This window comes from Paralichthys olivaceus, chromosome 10 (genome assembly GCF_024713975.1).
Source record: "Paralichthys olivaceus isolate ysfri-2021 chromosome 10, ASM2471397v2, whole genome shotgun sequence".
NCBI lineage: Eukaryota > Metazoa > Chordata > Actinopteri > Pleuronectiformes > Paralichthyidae > Paralichthys > Paralichthys olivaceus.
The window spans coordinates 5,444,458-5,457,659 of NC_091102.1; the positions used below are offsets into that span (position 1 = coordinate 5,444,458).

The 13,202-nt window shown below is 44.3% G+C and overlaps 1 long non-coding RNA gene across 1 annotated transcript; it reads right to left on the reverse strand.

Annotated features, from left to right (window-relative positions):
• Positions 1-586: 586 nt before the first annotated feature.
• Positions 587-9,217, reverse strand: LOC138411897 (uncharacterized). The gene is made up of 4 exons (XR_011244387.1): positions 4,212-9,217; positions 2,183-2,360; positions 1,993-2,099; positions 587-872 (listed from the first exon to the last, which is right to left on the reverse strand). It is a non-coding gene; the product is annotated as an uncharacterized lncRNA (long non-coding RNA).
• Positions 9,218-13,202: the final 3,985 nt, after the last annotated feature.

Consider the following 13,202-nt stretch of genomic DNA (forward strand, 5'->3'; position numbering starts at 1 on the left):
TGGCCGCGTTACACACCACAGCGGCGTGTGTAGTTAGTGGAGCGTTTTTGAGATGATGAAAAACAGCTTTAAAACTAAACTAAACACCAGAAAAATGAAGGCGATTTTATGCAACATCACCACTTCTCTCCCCGACGTGTGAGCCGCTCGGTTCATGTCTCTGAGTGATTGACTAGCGGAAGGAGGGTGCAGGTCTGATGACAAAAGAGACGGGAAATGCACATCGAGTGGGTTTGACAGGATGAGTGCCAACGCCCCCATTGATCAGCGGCATTGACATCCCTCCCCGAACCTGCGAAGGTGGGCCGGGGTAGGCAGGCAACTGAAGGTCACAGCTCGCTGTCACAGCACTGTCCAATCATATTACACATCACGCCGCCTGAGAAGCCGCTCGCCTTCCTCACATGATGGACAGATGACAATCATCCCCGCTCTGTGTTTCACTCCGTCTCCTCATCTCCGGGATACATGTGTTTCTGGGATTTTGTTCCCATTTATATCTTAAAAAGTGTCAAACCATATTGTTGGCAAAAAAAAGTGTCAAGCTATAATATCTCCAGTAGCAAAACTTCCACGAAGTTAATGATGATTAATTGTGTTTTTTTTATTTTCCAACATCTCCTATTTTCTAGTTTTTGGCCCCGCCGTCGCTCAGAGCTGCTGGTTTGTAGCCCGGGGTCGTTCAGAGAAGGTGTTTGTGCGAAGGGGCCAATGGGCTCTTTGTGTTTGTGACGAGGGGAGAGGATGGAAAGGTGATTTAGGAAGACAGCGGGTCTGCTTCTTCTCAGCACGAACCTCCAGCAGACAGGCCATTAACAGAGGTGGCAGGGAAAAGCCGTGGCAAACGGCTTTGATTCTGATTTACACCCGTGCTGAAAAAAAGCCAAACAAATTAGAGGGAACAAAATAATACACAGCGAGAAATAAATCACATTAATGATTGGGCTTTGAACGACAGTCAGACATGAAAGCGAGTGGTGGCGGGGGCATCTGGAGGAGAGGATGGCAGATTATGAGATGATATTAGGAGCTGTCTTCAGAGAGAGGCTGAGAACAATCAGGCAGCGGCAGTAACAAGAAGAAGCTCTTTGTTCTTCTCTCCACTTAGTAACTAACATGTTGTTATTCAAGTCAACAGCCACTAGAACCTCGTTAATGGGCCACGCAGCTTAATGCTCGTTAGCTGACAAAGGGGTGAAATTCATTGACAAGAAACGCAGTGAATGCAGCGTGTGGAGCTTTGTGCCGTGATGTAGAATTCATGAAACGACACATGTGAAGTGCCACATGACATGCAGCTCGGACTTTTCGTCCTCCGAGTAATTTTTTCGATTATTATTATTATTAATAAAGATGATAATGTCATATAGTAAAAAACGGCAGTGGCCTTCGACTCATGAATAATTGAGGATACAAGAACAGAAACTGTATAATGATCCATGAAAAACAGAAAAGCTGATTTTCTTATGTTATACTTTTATGTTGAGGTCATTTAAATTAGTTTTCTTCAAACTCTGTCTCAATTGGACAAATAACGTGGAAGCGGCTGGATGCTGTGTCCATTATCGCCTGTTTTCATTGACATGTGGTGCTCTCGTTTTAATTGGTATGGTCTTTCTTAACATGTTCTCCCCGTGTCTGTGTGGTTTTTCTTAGACAGGTTAGTTACTGGTAACTCTGAGATATCCACAGATGTGAATGAGAGCGTGAATGGGTGAATGCAGACTGGCGACCTGTCCAGGGTGCACTCCGCCTCTCGCAGCAGTTTAGACGATGAATTAATAAATTGATAAACTTGACACCCAGGATCCATATTTGTGTTTATTTTGTTCTTTTCATTTGAATCCGCCACATGTGATGACTCCATCACTACAAATCTTTCTAAGAAAACTATTGTTGAGACCCACAATGACTATGAATGTCTTCACTAGTAGTTAAGGGGAGACATATTCTACTCATATCCAGATTTATAAGTCTAATCTGTGTTCTTACTTGAAAATGTTTACATGCTCAACTGTCCATCGCTGCAGCTCCTCTTTTCAGCCTCTGTCTGAAACACTTAGTTTTGGCTCCTGTCTCTTTAAGGCCCCCGTCAGGACCTTTTGAAAACACAATCAAACATCTAACACACTTGGAGAAAGAAAAACTGAAGGAGCATGACACGTCTGACCTGCTGACTGACTGTTGCTGCTGCGACATGAACTGGTCCGAGGCGAGCCGCTCGCTGCACTGTGGTCCCACGCCGGATCCCAGATGACAAGCACTAATGGAGGATCCTGTGATGCAATCATCTCTATCCCTGCTGCCTTGTTCAGCAGATGGGCTCTACTTCCCATTCAGGCCTCGGAGATTGAGAGCTCCTTAACACAGACATGCAAAAGTCATTATGCTTCTTATGTATATGCTCCTGCTGCAGATCCACAATGATTACATAATTCCATTTGATTTAAGGAAAATAGCCCCGAAATACTTTCCTACAATCACATTTGACAGTCGTTCCCAAACGTGAAGCCTCAGATTATGCTCGTCTCCATCTTCCGAGATCAAGTATGTGCACATTGAATTACAGCCGTTTGAACTGAGTTACATCAGTGCTCTTTATCGCTTTGCACTATAACAACTGCGTAAACAGAATTAACCACAACATCACGGAGCGACCCAGTAACACTAACCACTAACAAGCTCCTGACATTAATTATTGTTTATGACCGAGATCCTCAAAGCTGGTTTTACAAGACATTTCAAAAGCTTGATGACTTTAATTTTAGGCCCCGCGGACCCGACATGTCTCTGAGATGGAGGAAGACATCCGTCCTCTTAGAGAAGTTGATTTTTATTTTAAACCTCTTTCAATATTGGCAGAAAAATCGTTCTGCTTTCTTTCAAGTTGCCTTATCCTTTCAGCCAACAGCATTTCTCCAGTGTTTCCTCTGATGTAAGTAGATTTTTGTTACTGAAGTGAACATTCAGGTCTTCTGAGGCTAAATCAGTTCAAACCAGGGCACCTCTCCACCGACTACCAGTCACATCACTGGTCCACATCCCTCTCAGTAATTATTCAGCAGAGTTTGTGAGGGACACAGTTTATTGGATTTTGAAATCGTCCTGCCGCACAGCTGGTCCAACGTTTCCTGGTTGTAAACATCATGTTCATTTGACAGGTCACTTTTCATCAGCAGGCAGCGAGCAGATACCAATCCCCATGGGCAGCTCTCAGACAGACACTCACCAAGCAGGCCTATATATGGTGCTTTAGCTCCCTTAAGATACTCTAGTGCCACAGCACAGCTACAATGGAAATGTCCCTAGAACATGATGATGATGATGATGATGATGATGATCTGGTGTTTTCTAAGAGGATAACATAAGAGGATTTACTTGCTGAGTAAGAAAAACACCAGTGTTTTAACCCTTTTTTAAAAACTTCCTAGCCATATTCGTTGACACATACATGTTCCCATGGTTACCATATGATCTTGCATGTATGTACATGTATATGTATGTATTCAAGATTGTCATTTTGATTTGAATCATGTACCTACCTAAAATGGCAGAAACCATCTTTGAGAAAAATGTACTTGAAGGGTTCATTAACCTTTTACATCGGCTCAAGTCCCACTAACATGGAGGAGGCTGGGTTCATGAGTGTACTGCACCCAGCCACCAGGGGGGGGCGATCAAGGCGCTTTGGCCTCACGTTTGGGGAGCCGTCATGTCGTCCATCTTTATATACAGTCTGAGGAGTTGAGGGACTTACAGGCTGTAGATATAATAAGTGAAGCACCTCTTCTTGTCACTGACCAGCCTGTGTGTCATCCTGCTCAAGCATCCGGTTCCACCAGCAGCTCGTTCGCAGGCGTCTGCTCTCCCCGGGGAGCAGGGCCACAGAATCCCATGCAGGCTTATACAGACATCCACACAAAGGACAGGCCTGCGATGGCTGGCAGGTGGCCCCGGCACAGATAAGTGTGTTTTCTGTTTACTGGTGGGGAAGAGACGGGGGGGTGTGTGTGTGTGTGTCTGTGAATGAAGGAGAGACTGCTCACTTAACTGCGCCTGTTTCTCTACTGAGGGATGATGCCTCCTGAGGGCGTAACACACACAAGTGAGTACAGTGTACTGTCGACATGCCGATCTGTTTGTGTCGGTGTTAACGCATGAGTAACCACACACACACACACACACACACACACACACACACACACACACACCTTTGCTCAGCAGTAGTTTGGATCGCAACTGTCGCTGCACGGCCTCAGAATGTAAAAAGATTGACAGACCAGCGGCTCAGCTGTTTATAGAGAATGGCTGTTTGGGGGAGGAGTTTAGGGAACGGCCACCTAATAGAGTTGTAAAGAGAGAGGAGATATTTTGGGCGCGACTGGATCCAGGAGTTAAAATACCAGTGATATATACATGCATATGATACATGACTGATGGGTTCTTCTTTTTTTATAATTTCTTTATATTCATTGAGCTTAAAATCCTTTTACACTATAATTAAACTTTATGCTGTTGAGCAAACCTTCTGAATCTGGTCAGTTTTTTACAGAAATCTGATTCTGTATTGTCAATCAACAACGATGAGTTTTTGTTTTAAATCCATCGCTGTAGCAATGGGCTCATGGGTATTGTAGTATTTAGACACGTGTGCAGAGCCTCTCGGAAATATCGTTGACATAATTAAAAGCAGTGGCTAAGTTAAGTATCACGGAGGATAACATGAGAAGAAAATATTTAAACGAGACAACTGAATGTGGAAAAGCAAATCCAGAAGCAGAGTCTTTTGTTATTGACAGATCGACTCCTCGATTCCGCCTCGTCACTGAAACCTCCTTCAGTCCGTTTGCCAACCCTTCCATCCATCTCACTATTTAAACACACCCATCTCTCACTGCTGCCGGCCCTGACAGCAGAATTTGCTTTTTCGCCATGAGGCAAGTTCCAAGATACACAAATAACACAGGGGTGCATTTATGGTATTTGTATAATCCATGAAGTGAAAATTGTGCACTATTTAGATGAAAGGCAATTAGACAATTACAGCTAATGAGGGCAATCCTTTTCTTTCACCCTAAAGAGTCCTCTGACTAATTATCAAATTAAAGAATGCTTCTTTTCTCCGTCTGACCCCGCGCTGTCTGAAGAGGGAGGGCTCTCTGGGAAAGGCAAACATTGGCCTACTCTGTGGAGGTCGACGCTGGAGAACAGGCAGGCAGCGTTTAGAAAGTGATGGGTGTATTAATCACAGCTTAAGTTAAGACAGCTTTATGGTCTGCGGGGCAGGCGCACTCAAACGTAGGAGCATACGCAGACACTCGGCAGCTGAGTCCGTTATACATCATATGGGACTGTACCGAGAGGGCCACCAGCCAAACAGGAAACATGGTGGTACCCGCAGGAAGTGAAGCAGCTCAGACGACTCGCAGACCTCGCCGCTGGAACTTCCTACTCTGGGGAGGTCAAAGGTCTCAAAGAAATCCACCTGACATTCAAGAACGAACGAAGAACACTGCTCATAAGTGGAAATCTGTGATCATTTTCAAATTCATGCTAAAATTAAACTTGTAAACTATTACGTTGCCAACCGTGCAGAGACGTTCCCCATCCCCTCCTGCTTCTCCAGGTCCTCAGACAACGCTGCTTTTGCCCTGCCTGTCTCACTTTTAGGGCAGAAATGTTGTATGAGGGCTTCTTGCCTCTGGAGTTTTGTGGTGGCCAAGAACGCGACCACTTGGCTAGTGGTTCTATCCGCTCAGGACCACCGTGCGCCAGGGACACGGTTGCTTTAAGCCCGGGTGTCTCAGCAGCGTCTACATGTGCCAGCGGTTGAAAGGTCTCAGGACGACCGTGGTCTCGACCATCAGGAAACTGCAGACAAAAGTGTTTTTTCTTCCAGCGAGACAACCCGGATAACTTTACTGTAACAAGCTCCACCGCCCAGCACTGCACTCTTAAGGCTTTTTTTTTTTTTTAGGTCCAGGGAGACACACTTGAGCCAAAACGTAGGGGTGACGTCACACTTTACAGTGATGAATCTTTGATGAAAACAAACTGTCATTTTCCTCGACTCAGGATTCTCTGCTCTCCTCCTCAACTCCCTCTCTGGATCCTCGCTCCGACGAATCACACGCCGTCTGTTTTCTCTCTTAGCACTTGGAAAGCTGATCAGGCTCAATGGGAGACCGGGGGAAATGTTTCCCAATGTCCCCCTTTACATGTCTGTTGCCAAGTGTCCAGCTCCGAGTCCAGCTCCTCGCGGTGCAGGAGGTTCAGCTCAGAGACGGCTCTCCAAAAATCTTCACGGTCTGTTAATATCATCCTTCAATTAACTCCTAACTTAACTGAGACCATACATCACCACCACCACCACCCCCCCTCTTCCCCGTCTCATTCGCTGTGATGCCGTCTTGAACTACAGCTGCACCTACTGGCAACAGAGAGGCACGTTCTGACTGCAGCACCATCACTGGAGGATTTGACCCGAGGTAACTACGCAACAGAGCCATGAGTAATACAGTGCTATGGCGATAAATGTTTCACTTTCAAGTAACGATCCCCCGTGCATATTAAAACCTTCATAAAAAACCCAAATAAAACGGCACCTCTCCAACACAGAGGGCGTCGGGTATCACACAGCTATCACGTTTCTTCCAGTGCAGCTAACAAGCATCAACTTAACTGCTGCATTTGCTTCGTTTTCACACCCTCCTCCTCCTCCTTCTCCTCTCTTCATCAGACGTGAAGCCATGTTTTCCTCCGCCACCCGTTTTACACTTTGAAACAGTGCGAAGGTCGGGGTTCAGAGGTTAAAGAGAAGTTCTTTTCACACTCCCACGCCTGCCCCTGCCTCACAGAGCAGCACTACAGGTGCAGGGTGTCTCTGAAAACGACTTAACGGCCTCCTGCCTCAGAGGAGAGACCTAATTGTTCCCTGCTCTGTGCCAATCACTGGCCAAAACACCCCTTGTTATTGAGTCTTTGCACAGTATTTTCTCAGTCATAGCGGCTGACAGAGGGGTTGGTGCGAGTTCACAGTCCCTCTTCCATGACAGTAACTCCTCCTGTCACCTTCTTTCATATGGCAGGGGTGTTGGTGTATGGTGAGAGACTCCAGCTGACACCCCTGACATGGCTGGACTTAATGGGGACTGATGGGAGCCTGTCAGTGGAGTGACACGTTAAGCGGCTTTGTCATAGATCAGCCAGCGAGTTTTATGCAAAACCCGGGCCTCGCGTTTACTTGGAGATGACCTTCCGAAGTTCAGCCGAAGTCTTGCCGACACAGTGCAGGGTCGGGTTTAATGTCTCGACTTTGGGATGCAGAGATTGTCGAGTTTAACACACAGACGCATGCATGTATGGATGCAAAGTTACAGACACACACACACACACACACTCTTACTCTCCTAGACACAGACACACATCTCCTCAGAATTTCACCCCAGAAAGTTCAGCTACAGGATAACGCTTCTGATTTTTAAGAACTGAGTAGTCATTAAAGTTTGGACTCAAAAAGCCAACGCCGCTTCACACATGCCTCCAGTGAATACAAATACTTGAAAACACTGAATGCAAAGTGAGTTTGTTAAGGTAAACAGGAAAAGCGATTTGGTTTGCATAAGTAAAATCTGCGGGTAAAAGCTCTCCAGCCTCGCTGAGGCTGTGGGAGTTGGGATGCTTAAAAAAAAAAGATCTTTGAGGAACCAACACAAAGAGGAAAGAAAGAGGACGGATTTTGCCACTGTGGATTTCATATGTATATTTTTTGTATTTGTTTAGAAAACATAAACAACAGTAACGTATTAAATATTCATCTGCTGTCTCTGTCAAGGGAACATGAGAAATAATGCGCCTCAGAATTATGATGATTTCACACATCAACTTTCCATTCAATCTCAAATTAAGCTGAATTACTGTATTTATGTGAATATTCTAGTAAACAGGGAGCACATCTAATACATTTGTGAATCAAATGCTGATTGGTCAAAGTTACTATTTACTTCCAGCTATGAAATATTTATAGCGTATTTGTACATATTCATCAAGTGCAGATGTTAACTTTTTTAAACACAGGCCTCCTCAGTTTCAGGGTAGTCCCTCAACATCGTAACTCTTAAGAATCACTCCATTTAAACTGGAAATGAGCGGAAGAGGGGGTGGGGGGGTGCTCCACGCTGTAACTCTCGGAGATCGTCATATATTCCTGTCAGGACTCACATGAAGTTATTTGCTCATTTGTCTGAATTGTTGGAATAATTTGTGTGAATGTGCTTTTATTCCTCCCCAGTGGTCCATAAATCTCAGACAGCTCTTTGTGGCCCACCGATATAATTTGTTTCCTTTTGTTTATCCCACTTAAGTCACTCAAAGCTTGATTCATAGTGAGACAAATCTCGCTCGCAGAGTTTGTCATGTAATCAGTCGGAATATATTTTGTGCAGTAAATTTCCTTTTAAACTCGTTGCTCGGTTACCAACAGTCAGATTTGAAATTTGACGACTGTGGTGACGACCTGAGTCCCGTGATGGTGTTTAATTCCGGCTGTGCCACAGAATGACTAAACCCTCATGGAAACATATACTATTGTTGGTCAGAGAGAAACTCTACAGCAATATTTGTTCAGAAAGTGAATTCGCTAAGCACCTGAAGTGTGTGCACGACTGCTGCTGGGTGGGCAAGAAATAATTTATACCACAGCCATGTTAACTACAAACCAGCACAGAGCAGCGAGTTGGAGGTCTGCTGCATTTCTCACGAAAAGAAAACTAAAAAAGAGACGACATGGTTTCATTTTTAACCAAAAATAAGGATTTACAATTAAATATGTTTGTAACCTTTGTTACTTACAGTATTGGCACATTATGCTTTGTAAAAAACTACTTTTATTCCACAAAGATAAAATAAGATGCACCTTTATTGGTCCACGTAGGGAACAGCATAAAAAAAGCACTATTGCAAAATAAACAATATAGAAATAGAAATATCTTTAATGCTAATTGTGACGTAGGTTCATTTAGCATTTTGCTAACATGCAAACATAAGCAATGAGAGACTTAAAGCCAAATTCAGCAATTACCAGTAATGGAGTAGCGACATTAGCTCATTCGTTTTTTGTGACTGTGCAGGATAATCTGGAGTATTTTAATGTGAACTGTGGATCAAATCTTTGCAAAGGGTCTCACGATACAAAACTGCAAACATGCACACACCAAAGAAGGAACTAAGTATATTCTTATTATTCATATTTATTGTTATCATTCTATTATATACAGGCACATTAAGTCTCTGCAGTACCTAAAGCGGTGTGTGTGTGTGTGTGTGTGTGTGAATTAATTTACCATGTACACAGTAAAGGATTTGGTTAAAGGTCTAATTTTCTATAAGTGATACAATAAGTTTACTCCTGATTAAACAGGAAATTCAGAGTTTAGGGACGTGGACCAACATTTGTGCCTACAGCTGTTTAACTCTTCAACAATGCTGTCAACGTTAACTGAAGAACTGTGAATTAGCTGCGATTCTCATTGTAAGAGGGAACAAAAACTGTGTCCAGTTCCTGTCAGCTTTAATTTTACAACAAGTGTGAAAACTGCAGTGTGTCATATTCTTATAGGGATTCCTTGAGTGGGTAAAACATTTAAAATTAAAGAATAATTATCTTGCCACATTTTCTGCTTAACTTCAGTCATACCTTGTTATCTGGCAAAGTTAAACATATCTTGTCCTCACTAATGTCACACTGACTGTGTTTAGCTTTTAGAAAAGAGACAGAGAGAGTTTCAGGAGTTTTTCTTCTTCTTCTCCAAAGCAGACAAGTTTGAATCTATCATCTTTGTGTGTTAGTGTGCACATGTAATTGTGTGTGTGTCTGTGTGTGTGAGACATAAAAAGAGAAAACTATTCCAGTCTAGCAGCAGGAGTGGGAAAACAATTGTTCCTGACTGATTTTCCTCTAACCCCATAATGAAGCCCATGTGTACGACTGGCCTTTCAACAAGCTGCAAATCTGCGCGCGGCCCACTCCCCACTTGATTAAAGCAACATCCACTCACCTGCTCCTCATTAGCCAGGAACAGACCCGGCCAAATAAGTTAGCACCTGTATGTTCCAATTCCGCATGCCTTCTACACGTATGTAATATTTGTGTGTATTAAGCTGACAGCCGTATAAATGATGGCACGGCTTTAGCCGGTGGTGCTGCCGCTGCGTGTTGTGAGGCAGATGAAGAGAGGTGGATTTGTGGCAGCGAGAAAAAAAAGAAAAAGGGCCACGGGTGGAGAAATAGCAGGAACATGTTCTGTGCTTTGGGTCTGTGGAGATAGATGAGGGACGGGGCTCAGAAACACTCATTAGCTATAATCAGGGTCCCTAAAGGAGAGCAGATGGTGGCAGGGGAAAAGAAAATAAGAATTTGATCCGTGTACATCAGAACGTACAGAAAAACAACAGAAAACAGTCAGCGACAGTCGCATCAAGAGCATTCAGGTGAGGGCGTGTGTGCTGGTGAACGAGACATTATTTATATCCTGTGTGGATGTATGTGGTGCTAAATGTGCTCAGACGTGCCGGTCATTACAGAACAACCCTAAAGGGCATTGTGTGGGATGGAATCATCAGAGCCCTGTTGTTTCTGTCTGGTTCCTGCTCACCACTGACTCCCTGACCCCTGCCTGCTCTGAATGGAAGCATATTAACACTCCAGGCTCTCAGCAACATTTAACCAATTTGGTAAATTATCTGTGAGGCCACTTTTATAGGTCTTTCTTATTATTCAGAAGGAGGGAGGGGGTACGAAAATAGAGAGAGAGAGAGAGAGAGAGAGAGAGAGAGAGAGAGAGAGGTTTGATGAAGGGATGTGGGCATGAAGACCCTGTTCCCATTTACATACATTATCAGGGCTCTGCCTTTCCCAGAGTCCCATAGAGGAAGCACCTGTTAGCCTCTCACGGGTCTTCACCCTCTACCCCTCTCTCTCTCTCTCTCTCTCTCTCTGCCCCGCTCTTTCATCCCTCTTTCCTCCGTCACTGTAGCTTCTTAGCTTCGACCCCGTAGACTCACCCCACGAGCAGGTGTTCCCCGTCAAACAGCCGAGAGAGGGGGAACTGACCAGGAGGCCAAACCGGGCCCTTGCACAGGGAAGGGGAAAGTCATGGAGGCCTGGTGCTGGGGGGTTGTCCAGGTGTTTGATACCATCACTTCTTATTTACCACGTGTGGACATACAGTTGTTGCTCGGGCCTCGACTCACAACAAATTGCCAGAGCGGGGGGTTTGTAAAAGAGATGTCTGTTCTGTCGGCGGAGGGGTTAAAGTTAATTTGATCGGGCATGTGTACTCTGGGCGAGGAGCAGAGAACATCTGCATTCAGTGGCATGGCCCCATTTGTTGCAATTTTGGGTCTCATTTCCATTTGCAAGAGAGATAACTGCTCACATATGGAAGCAATAGATAGAAGAGGTCAATGCAATTTCTTTCACCAGGGGGACGAGGCAGGGAGAAAAACCCTTATGCAGTAATCTCAGTTGGCACAGGAAGAAACAAAAGTCGGGGGTTTGGGGAAAGGAATTCCTTTCAGCGCAGTGATTCCTTGATTCCTTTACCAGCCAATAACAATCCCACACTCTTTCCAAACCCACTCCAATCACTCCTATTATCGCTGATTGGATCTGGTGACATGATGTTGTACAGCCCGGCCGTGTTCTTGCTCTCCCTGGGAGCAGCGTCTCGACAGATAAACTGCTCGTCATGTGACGCAGAAAAAAAAACACTGGAAATAGAGACTTTAATGGAGCAAGTTACAGAAAATGGAAAAGCACAATGTCCGCCATTGTTTCTGGACTGTGAATGTTGGAGTGTTCAGTTATTATAATTTACAATTATCAAAATAATAATTAATAGAATAAGAATTGAATGAAACTAAACTATATTTTTTTAAATTACACATATTTGATATTCAGAACTCTTTCTACCTTTTCACTAATCAGGCTTCACTCAGCAACTACTGTCAAGCAACAAATTTGTGTTTGTATAAGTCTCGGGTTTTCTTTTCTTGGAGCAGGACGGTGAATGTAGAGAGAGAACTCATGGATTCTAACATACCGAGGAGACACAAATGACAGACACAGCATTGGTCAGTCACAGGGTTCAAACAATGCGAGTTGAATAACATATCAAATGCTGCTACAACATCATAAAATCTCTCAGTCTGCATCTGAGGACTTGCTATTATTCACTGGAGCCGTTTTCTCTCCCCCCCCCCCCCCCCTTCTCTGAAAACCTGACTAACTAATGGAAAACTCCGGGCACAAACTCCAGACATCATTATGTTGCAGACGATAACTTCACAACATGTCGCAGAATAATCAAAACAGGGGCCAATCTAATCTCCGTACACTGTGTATGGACGATTCTAATCTTTTCTTTCATACTAGTCAGTCTAAACTCAATACACTCAATCCACGCCACTCTGAAAATCCCCTAATAAGGCAAGTTAAACCCCAAGCTTGCAACTGGTATGAAGTCACCAGAGAGCAATTACGCTTTAGCTTGATAGTTAGCAAAAGGACCAGAGGAATGTCTTTTTTTCCTGCTGTAATGCCAGGACTTTGGAGACTAATCTAATTGAGTGTCTTTTTTGTGTGTGATTATTTATGATTAGAAAGTGTAAGTGGAAAATCTGGAGGAGATATCTGGAAGTGGGGAGTGTTTGATGCGGATCAGTGTCGTGCCGCTCCTCGTGATTAATTATGTCCGGAACGTCTAATGGCTGCGTCTGCTTGGGAGGGGTTCTCCTCTCACAAAGACAAAAGCCCCCCGAACTTTTAAGCCTTCTTTGAACTGCAATGGTTTTTTAAGAGAGCTGAATAATTCCTGGGTGTAAATTCTGGCTTCAGACAAACTGATTTATGTCCGAGAATAGAAGAAATCGCAAGAAAGAAGATGTATTTCTTGGCAACTGCCCTGCTTTCTATCAGTGATCCATAGAATATTATCACTGGATCCCTTTTTCCCCCACATCTGCTCTGGGTGTGCAGAGTGTCTGTACCCGACATGTGACTCAGTCTCCCGTCTCCTTACCACTGCCCCCTGAAGCCCTCATTTCCTGTTGGGATTCAGTGGAATTGGATAAAGGACACGGCTCGGGGCCTCTCGGGGCCCGGATTAGGGCCTGCTAGAGCACAGAGAGCCGATCTGGACACA